General features: G+C 47.0%; 24 non-coding genes across 24 annotated transcripts; all 24 read left to right on the top strand.

The window, feature by feature from the left end:
- Positions 1 to 2,597: 2,597 nt before the first annotated feature.
- Trnav-gac (transfer RNA valine (anticodon GAC)) lies at positions 2,598 to 2,670 on the top strand. The gene has a single exon. It is a non-coding gene; the product is annotated as a tRNA-Val (tRNA).
- A 205-nt stretch (positions 2,671 to 2,875) lies between these two features.
- Positions 2,876 to 2,948, top strand: Trnaf-gaa (transfer RNA phenylalanine (anticodon GAA)). Its single transcript has one exon. It is a non-coding gene; the product is annotated as a tRNA-Phe (tRNA).
- A 3,609-nt stretch (positions 2,949 to 6,557) lies between these two features.
- Trnaf-gaa (transfer RNA phenylalanine (anticodon GAA)) lies at positions 6,558 to 6,630 on the top strand. The gene has a single exon. It is a non-coding gene; the product is annotated as a tRNA-Phe (tRNA).
- A 4,278-nt stretch (positions 6,631 to 10,908) lies between these two features.
- Positions 10,909 to 10,981, top strand: Trnaf-gaa (transfer RNA phenylalanine (anticodon GAA)). Its single transcript has one exon. It is a non-coding gene; the product is annotated as a tRNA-Phe (tRNA).
- Positions 10,982 to 11,463: 482 nt separating this feature from the next.
- Positions 11,464 to 11,536, top strand: Trnaf-aaa (transfer RNA phenylalanine (anticodon AAA)). Its single transcript has one exon. It is a non-coding gene; the product is annotated as a tRNA-Phe (tRNA).
- A 1,241-nt stretch (positions 11,537 to 12,777) lies between these two features.
- Trnaf-gaa (transfer RNA phenylalanine (anticodon GAA)) lies at positions 12,778 to 12,850 on the top strand. The gene has a single exon. It is a non-coding gene; the product is annotated as a tRNA-Phe (tRNA).
- A 205-nt stretch (positions 12,851 to 13,055) lies between these two features.
- Positions 13,056 to 13,128, top strand: Trnaf-gaa (transfer RNA phenylalanine (anticodon GAA)). The gene has a single exon. It is a non-coding gene; the product is annotated as a tRNA-Phe (tRNA).
- Positions 13,129 to 13,333: 205 nt separating this feature from the next.
- Positions 13,334 to 13,406, top strand: Trnaf-gaa (transfer RNA phenylalanine (anticodon GAA)). Its single transcript has one exon. It is a non-coding gene; the product is annotated as a tRNA-Phe (tRNA).
- A 205-nt stretch (positions 13,407 to 13,611) lies between these two features.
- Positions 13,612 to 13,684, top strand: Trnaf-gaa (transfer RNA phenylalanine (anticodon GAA)). Its single transcript has one exon. It is a non-coding gene; the product is annotated as a tRNA-Phe (tRNA).
- Positions 13,685 to 13,889: 205 nt separating this feature from the next.
- Trnaf-gaa (transfer RNA phenylalanine (anticodon GAA)) lies at positions 13,890 to 13,962 on the top strand. Its single transcript has one exon. It is a non-coding gene; the product is annotated as a tRNA-Phe (tRNA).
- A 205-nt stretch (positions 13,963 to 14,167) lies between these two features.
- On the top strand, positions 14,168 to 14,240 carry Trnaf-gaa (transfer RNA phenylalanine (anticodon GAA)). Its single transcript has one exon. It is a non-coding gene; the product is annotated as a tRNA-Phe (tRNA).
- A 205-nt stretch (positions 14,241 to 14,445) lies between these two features.
- On the top strand, positions 14,446 to 14,518 carry Trnaf-gaa (transfer RNA phenylalanine (anticodon GAA)). The gene has a single exon. It is a non-coding gene; the product is annotated as a tRNA-Phe (tRNA).
- Positions 14,519 to 14,723: 205 nt separating this feature from the next.
- Trnaf-gaa (transfer RNA phenylalanine (anticodon GAA)) lies at positions 14,724 to 14,796 on the top strand. The gene has a single exon. It is a non-coding gene; the product is annotated as a tRNA-Phe (tRNA).
- A 205-nt stretch (positions 14,797 to 15,001) lies between these two features.
- On the top strand, positions 15,002 to 15,074 carry Trnaf-gaa (transfer RNA phenylalanine (anticodon GAA)). The gene has a single exon. It is a non-coding gene; the product is annotated as a tRNA-Phe (tRNA).
- A 205-nt stretch (positions 15,075 to 15,279) lies between these two features.
- Trnaf-gaa (transfer RNA phenylalanine (anticodon GAA)) lies at positions 15,280 to 15,352 on the top strand. The gene has a single exon. It is a non-coding gene; the product is annotated as a tRNA-Phe (tRNA).
- A 205-nt stretch (positions 15,353 to 15,557) lies between these two features.
- Trnaf-gaa (transfer RNA phenylalanine (anticodon GAA)) lies at positions 15,558 to 15,630 on the top strand. The gene has a single exon. It is a non-coding gene; the product is annotated as a tRNA-Phe (tRNA).
- A 205-nt stretch (positions 15,631 to 15,835) lies between these two features.
- On the top strand, positions 15,836 to 15,908 carry Trnaf-gaa (transfer RNA phenylalanine (anticodon GAA)). The gene has a single exon. It is a non-coding gene; the product is annotated as a tRNA-Phe (tRNA).
- Positions 15,909 to 16,113: 205 nt separating this feature from the next.
- Trnaf-gaa (transfer RNA phenylalanine (anticodon GAA)) lies at positions 16,114 to 16,186 on the top strand. The gene has a single exon. It is a non-coding gene; the product is annotated as a tRNA-Phe (tRNA).
- A 205-nt stretch (positions 16,187 to 16,391) lies between these two features.
- Positions 16,392 to 16,464, top strand: Trnaf-gaa (transfer RNA phenylalanine (anticodon GAA)). Its single transcript has one exon. It is a non-coding gene; the product is annotated as a tRNA-Phe (tRNA).
- Positions 16,465 to 16,669: 205 nt separating this feature from the next.
- Positions 16,670 to 16,742, top strand: Trnaf-gaa (transfer RNA phenylalanine (anticodon GAA)). Its single transcript has one exon. It is a non-coding gene; the product is annotated as a tRNA-Phe (tRNA).
- A 205-nt stretch (positions 16,743 to 16,947) lies between these two features.
- Positions 16,948 to 17,020, top strand: Trnaf-gaa (transfer RNA phenylalanine (anticodon GAA)). The gene has a single exon. It is a non-coding gene; the product is annotated as a tRNA-Phe (tRNA).
- A 205-nt stretch (positions 17,021 to 17,225) lies between these two features.
- Trnaf-gaa (transfer RNA phenylalanine (anticodon GAA)) lies at positions 17,226 to 17,298 on the top strand. The gene has a single exon. It is a non-coding gene; the product is annotated as a tRNA-Phe (tRNA).
- A 205-nt stretch (positions 17,299 to 17,503) lies between these two features.
- On the top strand, positions 17,504 to 17,576 carry Trnaf-gaa (transfer RNA phenylalanine (anticodon GAA)). Its single transcript has one exon. It is a non-coding gene; the product is annotated as a tRNA-Phe (tRNA).
- Positions 17,577 to 19,998: 2,422 nt separating this feature from the next.
- Trnaf-gaa (transfer RNA phenylalanine (anticodon GAA)) lies at positions 19,999 to 20,071 on the top strand. The gene has a single exon. It is a non-coding gene; the product is annotated as a tRNA-Phe (tRNA).
- Positions 20,072 to 20,372: the final 301 nt, after the last annotated feature.

Raw genomic sequence — 20,372 nt, 5'->3', positions numbered from 1 at the left:
TTTTCCTAGTGATAATGTCGAAGAAACTCCGAACAACGAGCCGAAGTAGCTCAGTTGGAGAGCGTTAGACTGAAGACGTAAAGGTTTCTGGTTCGATCCCGGGTTTCGGCATTGGCTGTGATTCTATTTGGTCCCCAAATGTTACACAGAAGAGAACGACGTTGGTGCAACGGCCTCGTGATACTCGTGCGAACCTCCTATACTTGTGCATGCTCCGGTTTGAACACAGAGAACAGATAAAATCAACAACTGGTGCGTGGGATAACAATTTCTTTTTCTAGGGATAATGTCGAGGAAGCTCCGAACAACGAGCCGAAATAGCGAGCTTTCAACCGAACTCCCGGGCCGGATGGCTTGGGAGCAGAGTTCTACAAGAAGTACGTAGAGCTGCTCACGCCTGTTTTGCTTAATCTTTATGCAGCAGCGGAGGAAAAGGGCATTTTTTCTCTCAGTTTTCGGAGGTCGCACACTGTATTAATCCCGAAGAAAATAGCTGAGGGGTCCACTCCGAAAGTGACTGACTATAGGCCTATTACCCTCTGCAATGTGGACTACAAAATTTTCGCTAAAGTGCTTGCTGCACGTCTGCAATTTGTGTTGCCCCATCTAGTAGGGGAACATCAAACGTGTGCCATCAAGAATAGAAGAATACAAACCAATATACATCTAGTTCGTACGGTGTTGGACTGGTGCAGATATGAGGGTGGGCATGTGGCGATGCTACAGTTGGATCTTTCGAAAGCTTTCGATAGAGTTTGTCATACATACCTGTTCGCATTGCTGCGTCATGTCAACATGGGAGATAGGTTTGTAAATCGCATCCAGTTGTGCTACAAACTAGTTGCAACGAGCCTTGTGGTGAATAGATTCATTGCCACCCCGATTGCGCTTGGAGCTTCGGTCCGGCAAGGTTGTCCTTTATCGCCTTTACTTTTCGATTTGTACTTAGAACCGTTGTGTAGACACGTAATCTGTCAGTATGACGTTCATGGCTTTCAGCTGGGTGGTGTTGAAGTTAAAGTTGTGGCGTATGCAGATGACGTTGCGTTCTTGGTGAAAGATAAGAGAAGTGTCGAAAAAATAATGGAGCAGGTCGACTTGTTTTGTGCAGCTTCTGGAGCTCAAGTAAACAAAGAGAAGTCTTTAGGAGTATGGTGTGGGCTTTGGGGTTCAACTCCAGAAATATTTTGCAATATCAAGTGGCAGACGAGCAACCCGGACTACCTGGGGGTGCCATTACACGCAAGTAGAAACACAAACAGGATGTGGTCAGAAAGAATTGATAAGATGAAAAAGCATGCATTCACTTGGAGAGGCAAGGAACTGTCAATATTCCAGCGGGCTTCAGTTTGCAATGTGTTTTTGGTGGCGAAAATGGTATACATTTTGCAAGTACTTCAGTGTTCCCGTAAAATCGTACATGCATGCCATCGCGTGTTTGCCACCACGATATGGTGCTCAACATTTGAAAGAATGCGCCGAGAAAACCTTTTCAAGAAAGTCAAGGATGGAGGTTTAGGTCTACAGCACTTGTTTGTAAAGCAGCTAATTATGAGACTCTGGTTTTATAGGCAGTCTGTGCACCCCCTATTAGACGCCGTGAAGAGAGCAGTAGCCTACAACTATATGCCTGATATATATGTTGGCTTCCACGAGCAAGACTTGCAGTTGACAGGGTTTTATCAGGAGGTCGTGGACTGCGTCAACTTTCTAAAAGTCAGATTTACCCCAGATTACCTCTTTTCGGTTTCAAAGAAAGTGTTGGCAGCCCATTTGATAGATACCTTGTTTCCCGTGCCAATTTACAGGCAAATTCCGTCTGAGTGGCCTGGAGCGGACGTTTTACACAGGGTCAAACGCATGCACATAAAGCCGAATATGAAAACATTCTTTTTCAAGCTTCATACATCAACGCTCTCTGTGAAAGCATGGTTGGAACAGAAAGGCATATATGTTCCATGGTCTGCCAACTGCAGGTTTTGCAAAGTCCCTGAAACCGTTGACCACATCTTTCTTGATTGTACGAAAGCACAGTTTTTCTGGGACGACATACAGATTAAAGTACTGAATAAACGCCTCTCTCTGAATCCACATACAATCAGATTCCTACCATTACATCCGAATGAAGATATACGCTACGATATTATCATGCTGATAGCTATGTATTGCTTGTGGAAGCTGCGCATGGCAGACAGAAATGAAGAGCCATTGGCGTCGCCCATGCAGTATTTTAAAGTAGAAATAACGCAGCTGAAGCTATGCTGCATGCAGCATTTGGAAGCACCACCGTGGTTAGAGCATCTGTGTGAATCGCTGTCCACTATGTAAATTATTACTCTCTGTGTGGGACGTGTTTAACCTGTGCGTTGTGTACCATGTATTTTTTTCTATCCTGTGTATGTATGTAAATTTTTACTCTCTGTATGTGACCTGTGTAACCTGTGTGTTGTGTACCATGTATTTTTTTGTATCCTGTGTATTTGGATGCTACGGTGTGCATCATTCATTCATCATACATCACTCATTAACACTGTACAGTCATAGCTTATTTTAATGTTTGTAAATAAACGTTATTACCTGGTGGAAAAAAAAAACGAGCCGAAATAGCTCAGTTGGGGGGGCGTTAGACTGACGATCTAAAGGTCCCTGGTTCGATCCCCGGTTTCGGCATTGACTGGGATTCTATTTTGTCCCCAAATGTTACACAGAAGAGAACGACGTTGGTGCAAGGGCCTCGTGATACTCATGCGAACCTCCTACTTGTGCATGCTCCGGTCTGAACACACGGCACAGAGAACAGATAAGATCAACAACTGGTGCGTGCGATAACAATTCCTTTTTCTAGGGATAATGTCGAGGAAGCTCCGAACAACGAGCCGAAATAGCTCAGTTGGGTGAGCGTTAGACTGAAGATCTAAAGGTCCCTGGTCCGATCCCGGGTTTCGGCATTGGCTGTGATTCTATTTTGTCCCCAAATGTTACACAGAAGAGAACGACGTTGGTGCAACGGCCTCGTGATACTCGTGCGAACCTCCTACTTGTGCATGCTCCGGTTTGAACACACGGTACAGAGAACAGATAAAATCAACAACTGGTGCGTGGGATAACAATTTCTTTTTTTAGGGATAATGTCGAGGAAGCTCCGAACAACGAGCCGAAATAGAGCAGATGTTATCCCAGTATTTTCTCGATGAGTTCGACGTTGTTGTTAGTGAGGCTGTGGGCTACTCAGCAGGTATTCTCCTTCTCGTGCGAAAACGCCTAGGCTACACTCATGTTCATCACGCGGTGGACAACGACGGTAGGGCTGTGATGCTTGATATCCTTATTGACAGAACGCCTTGGAGGATTCTAGTTATCTATGCTCCCAATGATGCAACCTTAAGGTGTGCGTACTTCGAATCCTTAACGCAATATTTGCAAGCCCGTGGCAACCTGGTCGTTTTAGGGGACTTTAACTGCGTGCTGTCAACTAGTGACCGGAGCGTTGCCCCCCAAGCGAAAGACCGCAGTGCCGAGTGTCTGCAGCGAATAGCACGTGATTATGGTTTAAGAGATGCCTGCGAATACAGCACACAGCCAGTTATAAGATACACTCACTTTCAAGGTACCTCGCACGCACGATTGGATCGTATTTATCTTTCTGTCGCTCAGTGGAATACGGTGTGTGAGTACGAAGTGCACCCTGTTTATTTTACTGATCACTGCCTCGTGAAGGTAGCTATTGGGTGTCGCCCTTCTAGGCTGGGCAGCCCCAGGTCATGGAAGTTGTGGAAGATGAACGTTAGGTTGCTCCAAGATCCAGTTTTTGATGAGCGTGTGGTGGCCAATCTTTCACAGCTTCAACATGACCCGCGAAACTGGGCTGTTAAATGGGAAACATTCAAACAAGATGTGAGAGCCTTTGCAATAGAGAGATGTAACGTGCTAGCCTACCTGGAAATGTATGAAGAGAACATGTTAAAGGACGCACAACAAGAACTCACAAGACTGGAAGCAGATAACCCTGGAACGTTCTTGGAAGATTTAAATGAGATTCGTCTCCGTCTTGAACTTTTCGACAACAATCGGTATGAAGGCGCGAGGGTACGATCGAGAACGAAGAGGTTTTTGCCGGATATGACCGCGTCTAAAAGTCATGCTGCAGGAGAGCGTAAGCACACCGGCTCTCGACTCATCACGCGGTTGGTGGACCAAGGACATGTTGTCACAGACCTTGAACGTATGAAACAAATATTTGTTGACTACTATGAGAACCTGTTTGGGAGGCCAACTGCCACAGTGGACGGCGATTTGATCCAGTCGTTTCTCTCTCATATGCCTAAGTTAAACGAGCAAGAGAAAGATGTCCTGGACGCTGAAATTACAGAGGCGGAAATCCATTCTGCAATACAGAGTTTGAATTTTAACCGTTCTCCTGGACCTGATGGCTTGGGAGCTGAGTTCTACAAGCGGTACGTGGACCTGCTGGTGCCCATTCTACAGCGCGTCTACGCGGAAGCTGAGACTAACGGGATCTTCTCGCACAGTTTTCGAAGGTCCCATACTGTGCTCATAGCCAAAAAAGTGGCGGAGACACGGTTACCCAAGGTGACCGATTATCGGCCTATCACACTCTGTAATGTGGACTATAAGGTGTATGCCAAAGTACTTGCTGCCAGGCTCCAGCTTGTAGTGACACAACTTGTTGGCGATCATCAGACATGCGCAATCAGGAACAGGACCATACAAACAAACATCCATGTTGTCCGCTCAGTTCTAGACTGGTGTCGACTTGAAGGAAGTCATGTAGCCCTGCTGCAAGTGGACCTCTCTAAGGCTTTTGATCGGGTGTGTCACGATTATTTGTTTTCGCTCTTGCATTACGTCAACATGGGAGACAAGTTCGTAAGCCGAATCAAGTTGTGCTATGAACAGGTTGCAACGAGCCTGGTAATTAACGGCACTCTTACCGCGCCAGTGCCCCTTCGAGCTTCAGTACGACAAGGCTGTCCCATGTCGTCCCTACTATTTGATCTATACCTTGAGCCGTTATGACAGCGTATCATCTCTCGTGATGACATACGTGGTTTCGAGCTTCGCGACGCTGTGGTGAAGGTCGTGGCGTACGCGGATGACCTTGCGTTTCTCGTGACAGACAAGCCAAGTGTCGTCAAAGTTATTCACGAACTTCATGTGTTTGGTCAAGTCTCTGGGGCACGTCTAAACAAGGACAAATCTCTGGGGATATGGTGCGGTCAATGGGGAACAGCCCCGGAATTCTTTTGTGGCGTTCAGTGGCAAACCCGTGGTCCTTGCTACCTTGGGGTCCCGTTAGACAAAAGTTGTAACACGACCTCCTTGTGGTCGGAGCGATTACAAAACATTAGGACACATGCTTCGACCTGGAAAAAACAAGATCTCTCAATGTTTCAACGAGCTTCTGTGTGCAATGTTTTTCTGGCCGCTAAGCTGATTTACCTCTTGCAAGTCCTGCAATGCTCCCGCAAAATTATACATCGTTGTCATCGCATATTTGCCACCACAATATGGTGTTCAACGTTCGAAAGGATGCGAAGACAAAACCTGTTCAAGAAAGTCAAGGACGGCGGACTAGGCTTGCAGCATCTCTACATCAAGCAACTCGTCATGAGACTGTTTTTTTATAGGCAGAGTTCACACCCGATTCTGGAAACCATCAAGCGGGCCCTTGCGTACAACTACATTCCCGATATATATGTTGGGTTTCACGAAGAAAGTCTACGCTTAAGCGGGTTCTACAAAGAGGTTGTCGAGAGCCTAAACTTCTTGAAGGCTAGATTCAGCTTAGAGTACCTCTTTTCTGTCGCCAAGAAAACGTTGGTAGCTCATCTTCTCCATGTACTCTTTCCTGTGCCCATCTACCGTCAAATCCCCTCCGGATGGCACGGCACGGATGTATTGTGCAGAGTCAGAAAGATGCCGGTCAAGCCCAACATGAAGTCATTTTTCTTTAAATTACACACGTCCACACTGCCCGTGAAAGCTTGGCTTCAACAGAAGGGATTCTATGTTCCGTGGTCCGTGAATTGCAGATTTTGCAACACGCCCGAGACTGTCGATCACCTTTTTCTGGACTGCACAGAAGCTTTATTCTTTTGGGATGACTTACAGTTCAAAGTCCTTAAGCGCCGTCTTTCGCTTAATCCTCACACTATCCGCTTCCTCCCATTACGCCCCGGTGAAAATGTGAGATACGATATCGTTCTTCTTGTTGCCATGTACTGTTTGTGGAAGCTTCGTATGGCTGATAGGAACGAAGAGCCCTTGTGTCCTCCTATGAAATATTTCAAAGCCGAACTACTGCAGGTAAAGTTAGCTTGTACTCAGCTCTTAGAAGTGCCTGAGTGGTTAGATACAGTCTGCGAAAGGCTGAATGTTTTGTAGAAGTTGTGTTATTAACGTGTCCGGTATAGAGGAGAAACACCGTATTATCTTTCTGTGATTGTGTCGTATTGTGTATAGTATTGTGAGTTATTGGGTCGTACGTGACTCAGAGTAATAAGCTCTGAAAAATAAAGGTGGAAAAGAAAAAAAGAGCCGAAATAGCTCAGTTGGGAGAGCGTTAGACTGAAGATCCAAAGGTCCCTGGTTCGATCCCGGGTTTCGGCATTGGCTGTGATTCTATTTGGTCCCCAAATGTTACACAGAAGAGAACGACGTTGGTGCAACGGCCTCGTGATACTCGTGCGAACCTCCTATACTTGTGCATGCTCCGGTTTGAACACAGAGAACAGATAAAATCAACAACTGGTGCGTGGGATAACAATTGATTTTCCTAGTGATAATGTCGAAGAAACTCCGAACAACGAGCCGAAGTAGCTCAGTTGGAGAGCGTTAGACTGAAGACGTAAAGGTTTCTGGCTCGATCCCGGGTTTCAGCATTGGCTGTGATTGTATTTTGTCCCAAAATGTTACACAGAAGAGAACGACGTTGGTGCAACGGCCTCGTGATACTCGTGCGAACCTCCTACTTGTGCATGATCCGGTTTGAACACACGGCACAGAGAACAGATAAAATCAACAACTGGTGCGTGGGATAACAATTGATTTTCCTAGTGATAATGTCGAAGAAACTCCGAACAACGAGCCGAAGTAGCTGCAACCCTTAACGTGCGAGGGCTAAGCGCGAGAAAGAAACAATATCAGCTGAAGCGTCTCCTTGACAGCTACCCGCGAATCGACGTTTTCGCTGCCCAGGAGACTAAGATGGGTACGGAACAGGGCATCGAGCAAATGCTGTCCCAATATTTCATGGATCAGTATGACGTTGTTGTAAGCCGCGCTGTTGGTCACTCGGCTGGAGTTATGCTTTTCGTACGAAAGCGTCTTTCCTATACTTGTGTGTACCATGCGGTAGACAGTGAGGGTAGGGCAGCTATGCTTGATGCCCTCATTGAAGGAGAGCTTTGGAGGATTTTAGTTGTTTATGCGCCTAACGACGTAAATCAGCGGTGTGCGTTCTTTGAATCATCGGAGCAATACTTCAACGCAAATTGTAACATGGTTTTCTTAGGGGATTTTAATTGTGTTCTGTCAGCGAATGACCGCAGCACGCCCCGGGGGATAGAAGACCCTAGTGCTGAGTGCCTTAAACGCATAGTAGAGGCATACGGTTTTAGGGACGCTGCTGAGCTCAGTACGCAGGCAACCGTCAAGTACACACACTTTCAGGGCAGCTCACATGCAAGGTTGGATCGGATATATTTTTCCCGAGGCCAAAATCAGCGCAAAGATGTGTCTCGGTATGAAGTTCATCCGGTGTACTTTACTGATCACTGCCTCGTGATCGTCACCGTCGGAAATCGAGCTCGCGGCGTGGGCGATTCAAGGTCTTGGAAGTTGTGGAAAATGAATGCAATGCTCCTTGATGACGTGCCGTTTGTGGAATATGTTGTGGATAGGCTGGCCAACGTCAGCTCTGACACGAGATGTGGGGCGGCGCAATGGGAGTACTTTAAGCAGGAGGTCAGATCATTTGCAATTGAGCGAAGTAACGTATTGTCCTATCAACGCATGTATGAAGAGAACAAGTTGAAAGAGGCGTACCAAGCTCTACTGCAGTTGGAAGCAGGAAACCCTGGATCGTATTTAGAGGAGATAAGCGACATTAAGCTTCGTCTAGAACTCCTCGACCATAACAGGTACGAAGGCGCAAGAGTTAGGTCCAGATCCAAACGATTCCTTGCTGGTGAAGTTCCCACGAAAAGCAGTATCGCAGAGGAGCGTAAGCACACGGGTGGTCGGCTCATCACGTGCTTGGAAAGTGAGGGGAAAGTGGTGACTGACCTCGAGGACATAAAGACCCATTTTGTGCAATATTACACAAGTTTGTTTGGGACGGCAGCTATCACTGCCAACCAGGGTTGTATCCAGGCTTTCCTCTCTGAAATGCCTAAGCTCGGGGAACCGGATAAAGAAGTGTTAGCGTCGCCGCTCACAGAACAAGAAATCAGCGACGCAATTGCATCACTGAACTTAAATCGTTCCCCTGGACCGGACGGTCTATGTGCCGAGTTCTACAAGAAGTTTTCCGCTTATCTCGTGCCTATTTTGCTGGATGTATACGCCGAGGCTGAAGAAAACGGGATTTTTTCCGGCAGTTTCCGGCGATCGCACACCGTGCTGGTTCCTAAAAAAGTTGCAGAAGGTTCGACGGCAAAGGTTACTGATTACAGGCCAATTACCCTATGCAATGTCGATTACAAAATATACGCCAAAGTTATGGCTGCTCGACTACAACTTGTGTTACCTCAATTGATAGGTGATCACCAAACGTGCGGAATAAGGGGTAGGACTATACTGACGAATATCCATGTGGTGCGTACCATTCTGGATTGGTGTCGGTACGAGGGGGACCATGTGGCCATGTTGCAGCTGGACCTTTCTAAGGCTTTTGACCGCGTATGTCACACATATTTGTTTGCGTTGCTGGAATACGTCAACGTGGGAGCTCGCTTTGTCGGCCGCATCAAGCTTTGTTACGAGCAAGTTGCCACGAGCCTCATCATTAACAACACTCTTGCCGCACCGATAATGCTGCGATCCTCGGTTCGACAGGGCTGTCCCCTGTCACCACTGCTCTTTGACTTGTACCTGGAGCCGCTGTGTCGGCGAGTCATCCGTCTGAATGATATCCACGGGTTCGAACTGGCCGGTACTGTGATCAAGGTGGCCGCATATGCTGATGATCTTGCATTCCTTGTCAAGGACAAACCTAGCGTAGTGAATGTCATGGAACAAGTTGATTTGTTTGGCCAAGCGTCTGGAGCGCGTGTAAACAAAGAGAAGTCCTTAGGCGTTTGGTGCGGCCACTGGGCGACAACACCTGGAGCTTTTTGCGGAATTCCGTGGCAGGAACAAAACCCTCGTTATCTTGGTGTCCCGTTGCAAGAAACCAGGAACCCGAGTAGAATGTGGTCCCAGAGGCTCGACAACATAAGGAAACACGCTTTCATCTGGAGGAAGAAAGACCTTTCAATTTTTCAGCGAGCGACAGTATGCAACGTGTTTCTAGCTGCTAAACTGGTTTACCTTTTGCAAGTCTTGCAATGCCCGCGCAAAGTAGTGCACGCCTGTCACAGGATTTTTGCCACCACAATCTGGTGCTCTACATTTGAGAGGATGCGTCGCGACTATCTTTTTCGAAAACTTCGTGATGGAGGCCTCGGCCTACAGCACCTCTTTGTCAAACAACTGGTCATGAGACTCTGGTTCATTCGTGAGGAGCTGCATCCAGTTCTCGAGGGAGTAAAACGCATCCTTACATATAATTACATCCCGGAGTTACACGTCACGTTCACAGAGGGAACGATGCGGTTAACAGGCTTTTTCAAGGAGCTCGTTGAGTGCATGCAGTTTTTGAAAGCCAGGTTTACCCTTGAATACCTCTTGTCTGTCAACAAGAAAACGCTGGCGGCCCACTTGATCGATACATTGTTCCCTGTGCCTGTCTATCGAGATATTCCACCCACTTGGCCAGGCAGGGATGTTTTGGTTCGAGTCCAAAGGATGCCAATCAAACCAAACATGAAGACATTCTTTTACAAACTTCATACGTCAACACTACCTGTCAAGGCATGGCTCGCGCAGAAGGGCATATACGTGCCCTGGTCGGCAGACTGCAGGTTCTGCAAAGTTCCTGAAACGCATGATCACCTTTTCTTAGACTGCACAGAAGCCCAGTTCTTCTGGGACGATCTCCAGTATAAAGTTTTCAAAACTCGACTTCGGCTTAACCCACACACCATACGGTTTCTCCCATTACACCCGAGGGAAACAGTCAGGTACGATATTGTCATGCTTATAGCCTTGTACTGTCTGTGGAAACTTCGTATGGCTGACAGGAACGAAGAACCGTTAATGCCTCCTATGAAATACTTTAAGATAGAAATATCCCAACTTAAGCTGTGCCTTATGCGATGTTTAGAGCTGCCAGATTGGTTAGAAACATTGTCTGATGCCCTTACGTACTTGTAAAATCGTATGTACAAATTCAAAAGGTCTTCAGTTTCCTCTTTAGACGTTTTGTAATAGCCCACGGCGTTGCGACCGTGTGACGTACCTGAGTTGTGTGCACTTGTGTGTTTTGTTAATAAAAGGTGGAAAAGAAAAAAAAAAAAAAGTAGCTCAGTTGGAGAGCGTTAGACTGAAGACGTAAAGGTTTCTGGTTCGATCCCGGGTTTCGGCATTGGCTGTGATTCTATTTGGTCCCCAAATGTTACACAGAAGAGAACGACGTTGGTGCAACGGCCTCGTGATACTCGTGCGAACCTCCTATACTTGTGCATGCTCCGGTTTGAACACAGAGAACAGATAAAATCAACAACTGGTGCGTGGGATAACAATTTCTTTTTCTAGGGATAATGTCGAGGAAGCTCCGAACAACAAGCCGAAATAGCTCAGTTGGGGGGGCGTTAGACTGAAGATCTAAAGGTCCCTGGTTCGATCCCCGGTTTCGGCATTGACTGGGATTCTATTTTGTCCCCAAATGTTACACAGAAGAGAACGACGTTGGTGCAACGGCCTCGTGATACTCGTGCGAACCTCCTACTTGTGCATGCTCCGGTTTGAACACACGGCACAGAGAACAGATAAAATCAACAACTGGTGCGTGGGATAACAATTGATTTTCCTAGTGATAATGTCGAAGAAACTCCGAACAACGAGCCGAAGTAGCTCAGTTGGAGAGCGTTAGACTGAAGACGTAAAGGTTTCTGGTTCGATCCCGGGTTTCAGCATTGGCTGTGATTGTATTTTGTCCCAAAATGTTACACAGAAGAGAACGACGTTGGTGCAAAGGCCTCGTGATACTCGTGCGAACCACCTACTTGTGCATGCTCCGGTTTGAACTCACGGCAAAGAGAACTGTTAAGATCAACAACTGGTGCGTGCGATCACAATTTGTTTTTCTAGGGATAATGTCGAAGAAGCTCCGAACATCGAGCCGAAACAACTCGGTTGGGAGAGCGTTAGACTAAAGATCTAAAGGTCCCTGGTTCGATCCCGGGTTTCGGCATTGGCTGTGATTCCATCTTGTCCCAAAATGTTACACAGAAGAGAACGACGTTGGTGCAAGGGCCTCGTGATACTCATGCGAACCTCCTACTTGTGCATGCTCCGGTTTGAACACACGGCACAGAGAACAGATAAAATCAACAACTGGTGCGTGGGATAACAATTTCTTTTTTTAGGGATAATGTCGAGGAAGCTCCGAACAACGAGCCGAAATAGCTCAGTCTGTGCACCCCCTATTAGACGCCGTGAAGAGAGCAGTAGCCTACAACTATATGCCTGATATATATGTTGGCTTCCACGAGCAAGACTTGCAGTTGACAGGGTTTTATCAGGAGGTCGTGGACTGCGTCAACTTTCTAAAAGTCAGGTTTACCCCAGATTACCTCTTTTTGGTTTCAAAGAAAGTGTTGGCAGCCCATTTGATAGATACCTTGTTTCCCGTGCCAATTTACAGGCAAATTCCGTCTGAGTGGCCTGGAGCGGACGTTTTACACAGGGTCAAACGCATGCACATAAAGCCGAATATGAAAACATTCTTTTTCAAGCTTCATACATCAACGCTCTCTGTGAAAGCATGGTTGGAACAGAAAGGCATATATGTTCCATGGTCTGCCAACTGCAGGTTTTGCAAAGTCCCTGAAACCGTTGACCACATCTTTCTTGATTGTACGGAAGCACAGTTTTTCTGGGACGACATACAGATTAAAGTACTGAATAAACGCCTCTCTCTGAATCCACATACAATCAGATTCCTACCATTACATCCGAATGAAGATATACGCTACGATATTATCATGTTGATAGCTATGTATTGCTTGTGGAAGCTGCGTATGGCAGACAGAAATGAAGAGCCATTGGCGTCGCCCATGCAGTATTTTAAAGTAGAAATAACGCAGCTGAAGCTATGCTGCATGCAGCATTTGGAAGCACCACCGTGGTTAGAGCATCTGTGTGAATCGCTGTCCACTATGTAAATTATTACGCTCTGTGTGGGACGTGTTTAACCTGTGCGTTGTGTACCATGTATTTTTTTCTATCCTGTGTATGTATGTAAATTTTTACTCTCTGTATGTGACCTGTGTAACCTGTGTGTTGTGTACCATGTATTTTTTTGTATCCTGTGTATTTGGATGCTAAGGTGTGCATCATTCATTCATCATACATCACTCATTAACACTGTACAGTCATAGCTTATTTTAATGTTTGTAAATAAACGTTATTACCTGGTGAAAAAAAAAAAAAGCCGAAATAGCTCAGTTGGGAGAGCGTTAGACTGAAGATCTAAAGGTCCCTGGTTCGATCCCGGGTTTCGGCATTGACTGTGATTCTATTTTGTCCCCAAATGTTACACAGAAGAGAACGACGTTGGTGCAACGGCCTCGTGATACTCATGCGAACCTCCTACTTGTGCATGCTCCGGTCTGAACACACGGCACAGAGAACAGATAAGATCAACAACTGGTGCGTGCGATAACAATTCCTTTTTCTAGGGATAATGTCGAGGAAGCTCCGAACAACGAGCCGAAATAGCTCAGTTGGGTAAGCGTTAGACTGAAGATCTAAAGGTCCCTGGTTCGATCCCGGGTTTCGGCATTGGCTGCGATTCTATTTTGTCCCCAAATGTTACACAGAAGAGAACGACGTTGGTGCAACGGCCTCGTGATACTCGTGCGAACCTCCTACTTGTGCATGCTCCGGTTTGAACACACGGCACAGAGAACAGATAAAATCAACAACTGGTGCGTGGGATAACAATTTCTTTTTTTAGGGATAATGTCGAGGAAGCTCCGAACAACGAGCCGAAATAGCTCAGTTGGGAGAGCGTTAGACTGAAGATCTAAAGGTCCCTGGTTCGATCCCGGGTTTCGGCATTGGCTGTGATTCTATTTCGTCCCCAAATGTTACACAGAAGAGAACGACGTTGGTGCAAGGGCCTCGTGATACTCGTGCGAACCTCCTACTTGTGCATGCTCCGGTTTGAACACACGGCACAGAGAACAGATAAAATCAACAACTGGTGCGTGGGATAACAATTTCTTTTTTTAGGGATAATGTCGAGGAAGCTCCGAACAACGAGCCGAAATAGCTCAGTTGGGAGAGCGTTAGACTGAAGATCTAAAGGTCCCTGGTTCGATCCCGGGTTTCGGCATTGGCTGTGATTCTATTTTGTCCCCAAATGTTACACAGAAGAGAACGACGTTGGTGCAAGGGCCTCGTGATACTCGTGCGAACCTCCTACTTGTGCATGCTCCGGTTTGAACACACGGCACAGAGAACAGATAAAATCAACAACTGGTGCGTGGGATAACAATTTCTTTTTTTAGGGATAATGTCGAGGAAGCTCCGAACAACGAGCCGAAATAGCTCAGTTGGGAGAGCGTTAGACTGAAGATCTAAAGATCCCTGGTTCGATCCCGGGTTTCGGCATTGGCTGTGATTCTATTTTGTCCCCAAATGTTACACAGAAGAGAACGACGTTGGTGCAAGGGCCTCGTGATACTCATGCGAACCTCCTACTTGTGCATGCTCCGGTCTGAACACACGGCACAGAGAACAGATAAGATCAACAACTGGTGCGTGCGATAACAATTCCTTTTTCTAGGGATAATGTCGAGGAAGCTCCTAACAACGAGCCGAAATAGCTCAGTTGGGTGAGCGTTAGACTGAAGATCTAAAGGTCCCTGGTTCGATCCCGGGTTTCGGCATTGGCTGTGATTGTATTTTGTCCCCAAATGTTACACAGAAGAGAACGACGTTGGTGCAACGGCCTCGTGATACTCGTGCGAACCTCCTACTTGTGCATGCTCCGGTTTGAACACACGGTACAGAGAACAGATAAAATCAACAACTGGTGCGTGGGATAACAATTTCTTTTTTTAGGGATAATGTCGAGGAAGCTCCGAACAACGAGCCGAAATAGCTCAGTTGGGAGAGCGTTAGACTGAAGATCTAAAGGTCCCTGGTTCGATCCCGGGTTTCGGCATTGGCTGTGATTCTATTTTGTCCCCAAATGTTACACAGAAGAGAACGACGTTGGTGCAACGGCCTCGTGATACTCATGCGAACCTCCTACTTGTGCATGCTCCGGTTTGAACACACGGCACAGAGAACAGATAAAATCAACAACTGGTGCGTGGGATAACAATTTCTTTTTTTAGGGATAATGTCGAGGAAGCTCCGAACAACGAGCCGAAATAGCTCAGTTGGGAGAGCGTTAGACTGAAGATCTAAAGGTCCCTGGTTCGATCCCGGGTTTCGGCATTGGCTGTGATTCTATTTTGTCCCCAAATGTTACACAGAAGAGAACGACGTTGGTGCAAGGGCCTCGTGATACTCATGCGAACCTCCTACTTGTGCATGCTCCGGTCTGAACACGCGGCACAGAGAACAGATAAGATCAACAACTGGTGCGTGCGATAACAATTCCTTTTTCTAGGGATAATGTCGAGGAAGCTCCGAACAACGAGCCGAAATAGCTCAGTTGGGTGAGCGTTAGACTGAAGATCTAAAGGTGCCTGGTTCGATCCCGGGTTTCGGCATTGGCTATGATTCTATTTTGTCCCCAAATGTTACACAGAAGAGAACGACGTTGGTGCAACGGCCTCGTGATACTCGTGCGAACCTCCTACTTGTGCATGCTCCGGTTTGAACACACGGTACAGAGAACAGATAAAATCAACAACTGGTGCGTGGGATAACAATTTCTTTTTTTAGGGATAATGTCGAGGAAGCTCCGAACAACGAGCCGAAATAGCTCAGTTGGGAGAGCGTTAGACTGAAGATCTAAAGGTCCCTGGTTCGATCCCGGGTTTCGGCATTGGCTGTGATTCTATTTTGTCCCCAAATGTTACACAGAAGAGAACGACGTTGGTGCAAGGGCCTCGTGATACTCATGCGAACCTCCTACTTGTGCATGCTCCGGTTTGAACACACGGCACAGAGAACAGATAAAATCAACAACTGGTGCGTGGGATAACAATTTCTTTTTTTAGGGATAATGTCGAGGAAGCTCCGAACAACGAGCCGAAATAGCTCAGTTGGGAGAGCGTTAGACTGAAGATCTAAAGGTCCCTGGTTCGATCCCGGGTTTCGGCATTGGCTGTGATTCTATTTTGTCCCCAAATGTTACACAGAAGAGAACGACGTTGGTGCAAGGGCCTCGTGATACTCATGCGAACCTCCTACTTGTGCATGCTCCGGTCTGAACACACGGCACAGAGAACAGATAAGATCAACAACTGGTGCGTGCGATAACAATTCCTTTTTCTAGGGATAATGTCGAGGAAGCTCCGAACAACGAGCCGAAATAGCTCAGTTGGGTGAGCGTTAGACTGAAGATCTAAAGGTCCCTGGTTCGATCCCGGGTTTCGGCATTGGCTATGATTCTATTTTGTCCCCAAATGTTACACAGAAGAGAACGACGTTGGTGCAACGGCCTCGTGATACTCGTGCGAACCTCCTACTTGTGCATGCTCCGGTTTGAACACACGGTACAGAGAACAGATAAAATCAACAACTGGTGCGTGGGATAACAATTTCTTTTTTTAGGGATAATGTCGAGGAAGCTCCGAACAACGAGCCGAAGTAGCTCAGTTGGGAGAGCGTTAGACTGAAGATCTAAAGGTCCCTGGTTCGATCCCGGGTTTCGGCATTGGCTGTGATTCTATTTTGTCCCCAAATGTTACACAGAAGAGAACGACGTTGGTGCAACGGCCTCGTGATACTCGTGCGAACCTCCTACTTGTGCATGCTCCGGTTTGAACACACGGCACAGAGAACAGATAAAATCAACAACTGGTGCGTGGGATAACAATTTCTTTTTTTAGGGATAATGTCGAGGAAGCTCCGAACAACGAGCCGAAATAGCTCAGTTGGGAGAGCGTTAGACTGAAGATCTAAAGGTCCCTGGTTCGATCCCGGGTTTCGGCATTGGCTGTGATTCTATTTTGTCCCCAAATGTTACACAGAAGAGAACGACGTTGGTGCAAGGGCCTCGTGATACTCATGCGAACCTCCTACTTGTGCATGCTCCGGTCTGAACACACGGCACAGAGAACAGATAAGATCAACAACTGGTGCGTGCGATAACAATTCCTTTTTCTAGGGATAATGTCGAGGAAGCTCCGAACAGCGAGCCGAAATAGCTCAGTTGGGTGAGCGTTAGACTGAAGATCTAAAGGTCCCTGGTTCGATCCCGGGTTTCGGCATTGGCTATGATTCTATTTTGTCCCCAAATGTTACACAGAAGAGAACGACGTTGGTGCAACGGCCTCGTGATACTCGTGCGAACCTCCTACTTGTGCATGCTCCGGTTTGAACACACGGTACAGAGAACAGATAAAATCAACAACTGGTGCGTGGGATAACAATTTCTTTTTTTAGGGATAATGTCGAGGAAGCTCCGAACAACGAGCCGAAGTAGCTCAGTTGGGAGAGCGTTAGACTGAAGATCTAAAGGTCCCTGGTTCGATCCCGGGTTTCGGCATTGGCTGTGATTCTATTTTGTCCCCAAATGTTACACAGAAGAGAACGACGTTGGTGCAACGGCCTCGTGATACTCGTGCGAACCTCCTACTTGTGCATGCTCCGGTTTGAACACACGGCACAGAGAACAGATAAAATCAACAACTGGTGCGTGGGATAACAATTTCTTTTTTTAGGGATAATGTCGAGGAAGCTCCGAACAACGAGCCGAAATAGCTCAGTTGGGAGAGCGTTAGACTGAAGATCTAAAGGTCCCTGGTTCGATCCCGGGTTTCGGCATTGGCTGTGATTCTATTTTGTCCCCAAATGTTACACAGAAGAGAACGACGTTGGTGCAACGGCCTCGTGATACTCGTGCGAACCTCCTACTTGTGCATGCTCCGGTTTGAACACGCGGCACAGAGAACAGATAAAATCAACAACTGGTGCGTGGGATAACAATTTCTTTTTTTAGGGATAATGTCGAGGAAGCTCCCATCAACGAGCCGAAATAGCTCAGTTGGGAGAACGTTAGACTGAAGATCTAAAGGTCCCTGGTTCGATCCTGGGTTTCGGCATTGGCTGTGATTCTATTTTGTCCCCAAATGTTACACAGAAGAGAACGACGTTGGTGCAACGGCCTCGTGATACTCGTGCGAACCTCCTACTTGTGCATGCTCCGGTTTGAACACACGGTACAGAGAACAGATAAAATCAACAACTGGTGCGTGGGATAACAATTTCTTTTTTTAGGGATAATGTCGAGGAAGCTCCGAACAACGAGCCGAAATAGCTCAGTTGGGAGAGAATCTGGGTGTACTGGCCTACGCGGACGATATTGCGATCATCTTCTCTGCAATAGAGCAAGTGCCTGTCATACTGAAACACGTCGAAATGTTCTGCAAAGAATCTGGTGCCTCCATTAACTTAGATAAGACGTCTGGTTCCTGGTTGGGGCCTTGGGATGTCACACCAGAGTGGTTTCTCGGGATCAAGTGGGACAAGATGGTGAGCAGATACCTCGGCATTGCCTTCGCGTCAGCTAAGCCAATCACCGAGCAGTGGCGTCCTCATGTGGATCATCTTCGAGGCCCGATCTTCAAGTGGTCCGGCAGGAACATATCTTACTTAACGAGAGCATACGTTTGTAATACGTCTGTGTACCCCATTTTCTTCTACCGTGCACAGGTTACCCCATGCCCTGCTTCCAGCGCGCACCGAGTACATAGGATTTTCGCTACTTTTATCTGGAACTCGCCATTGGAAAGAATGAGAAGAACGAACATCTTTCATAGTGTTGAGAACGGCGGATTCGGACTGATCAACGTGGCAGTTAAAGTAGTCGTTCACCGTTTTTTCTACTTTCGCCAGAGAAAGCACAATGTCTTGGAATGGGCCCTACAAGTGCTGGGTTCCGTTTTCATGCCAGCCTTCACAGTAACGACAGGGATGTCACCTATGCGCAAGAGGACCCTTACATTCTACAAGGAAGTGGCTGAATCCGTGACATTCCTGACGAGCAGGTTCTCCTGGGACTACCTAATCACAGTTAAGAGGCGCACATTGTACTGGGACCTTATCAGCATCTTATTTCCGGTGCCATTATATCGAAGTCTATACCCAGGACGAGGGAATGACAAGGTTCTGAAAGTGATGAAGACACTACCTGTTCCTACTGGTACGCAAAGGTTCTTCACGTTGTTTCACACGGATACACTACCAGTGAAAACCTGGCTCGCAGGTAAAGGCTTCCCGGTACCACGCGGCAGTACCTGTGACATGTGCTTCGCAGGGCAAGAAACCTTGATCCACACCTTCATCGGATGCAGGAATGCAATACAGTTTTGGGGATTTCTCAGGGCAGTGTTTGACATCGAAGAAGACATAACTTGGATCCGTTTGAAGTTCTTGGACGTCCGTGAGGACAAGGGTCCTTCCTTGAGGCTCCTCTATATCTGTGGGCTACATGCTTTGTGGCAACACAGGATGGATGTTGCCGACTGCAAGACACCACCACGGATTCCTCTAGTTTTACTTGCTGCGAAATTGGATTGGTCGGTCAGTGCCCTCAAAGAGCAAGGTGCGCCAGACGGTGAGCTGTTGCGAAGAACAACGAATACGCGGGATACATTGAGGAACGCTTTCCCCAAGGAGCTAGAAAAATATCTAAAGCCAGTGTCGTTTCATCAAAGTGCTTCGTATGCGCTGCACAACATGCTGCCAGTACCGTAAGAGGTGTTTTGGACAATGTTCTTTGAGAGTGCATGCAACAATCCTTCCTGAGGTAGTGTTGGTTCTTGCATAGTCAACTACGCGGTCTAACTTGGTCGCTGTACGAGGACACCTAGATCACTATATGCGGTGGAGGTGATGCGAGGACTGAAATCATGCTGTCTTTGTGTTCAGTTTAGATTGCTTCAACAGCTAGTAACGATTTTCTGATGTGGGCCCACATTCACTGTCAGACGTGACTGTTTATCGTATATGTTGGTTATTCTTCCTTGTTTTAGTCACAAGCCGTGTGACTTTTGTAGATGTTACATGTGCCCTGTATGTCCTGCTGAAGTTGCCGTACATCCTGTATACTTCTCCATACACCCAGTCAGTGCCGGTGACACCTTGCTTTGGTACATCTCGTGAAGGTTTACACTCAAGGATGACGTGGTGCCAAAGTAGGCGCCAGCAAAGCGTTGTCGTGACGTGATCTGTAAATAATCCACTTTTAACACAATAAAAGCTCAGTTGGGAGAGTGTTAGACTGAAGATCTAAAGGTCCCTGGTTCGATCCCGGGTTTCGGCATTGGCTGTGATTCTATTTTGTCCCCAAATGTTACACAGAAGAGAACGACGTTGGTGCAACGGCCTCGTGATACTCGTGCGAACCTCCTATACTTGTGCATGCTCCGGTTTGAACACAGAGAACAGATAAAATCAACAACTGGTGCGTGGGATAACAATTTCTTTTTCTAGGGATAATGTCGAGGAAGCTCCGAACAAAGAGCCGAAATAGCTCAGTTGGGGGGGCGTTAGACTGAAGATCTAAAGGTCCCTGGTTCGATCCCCGGTTTCGGCATTGACTGGGATTCTATTTTGTCCCCAAATGTTACACAGAAGAGAACGACGTTGGTGCAACGGCCTCGTGATACTCGTGCGAACCTCCTAGTTGTGCATGCTCCGGTTTGAACACACGGCACAGAGAACAGATAAAATCAACAACTGGTGCGTGGGATAACAATTGATTTTCCTAGTGATAATGTCGAAGAAACTCCGAACAACGAGCCGAAGTAGCTCAGTTGGAGAGCGTTAGACTGAAGACGTAAAGGTTTCTGGTTCGATCCCGGGTTTCAGCATTGGCTGTGATTGTATTTTGTCCC

The sequence above is a fragment of the Ornithodoros turicata genome, chromosome 2 (assembly GCF_037126465.1).
Source record: "Ornithodoros turicata isolate Travis chromosome 2, ASM3712646v1, whole genome shotgun sequence".
Lineage (NCBI taxonomy): Eukaryota > Metazoa > Arthropoda > Arachnida > Ixodida > Argasidae > Ornithodoros > Ornithodoros turicata.
The sequence above is the reverse complement of the archived record's forward strand: the minus strand, read 5'-3'. Positions and strand labels throughout refer to the sequence as shown.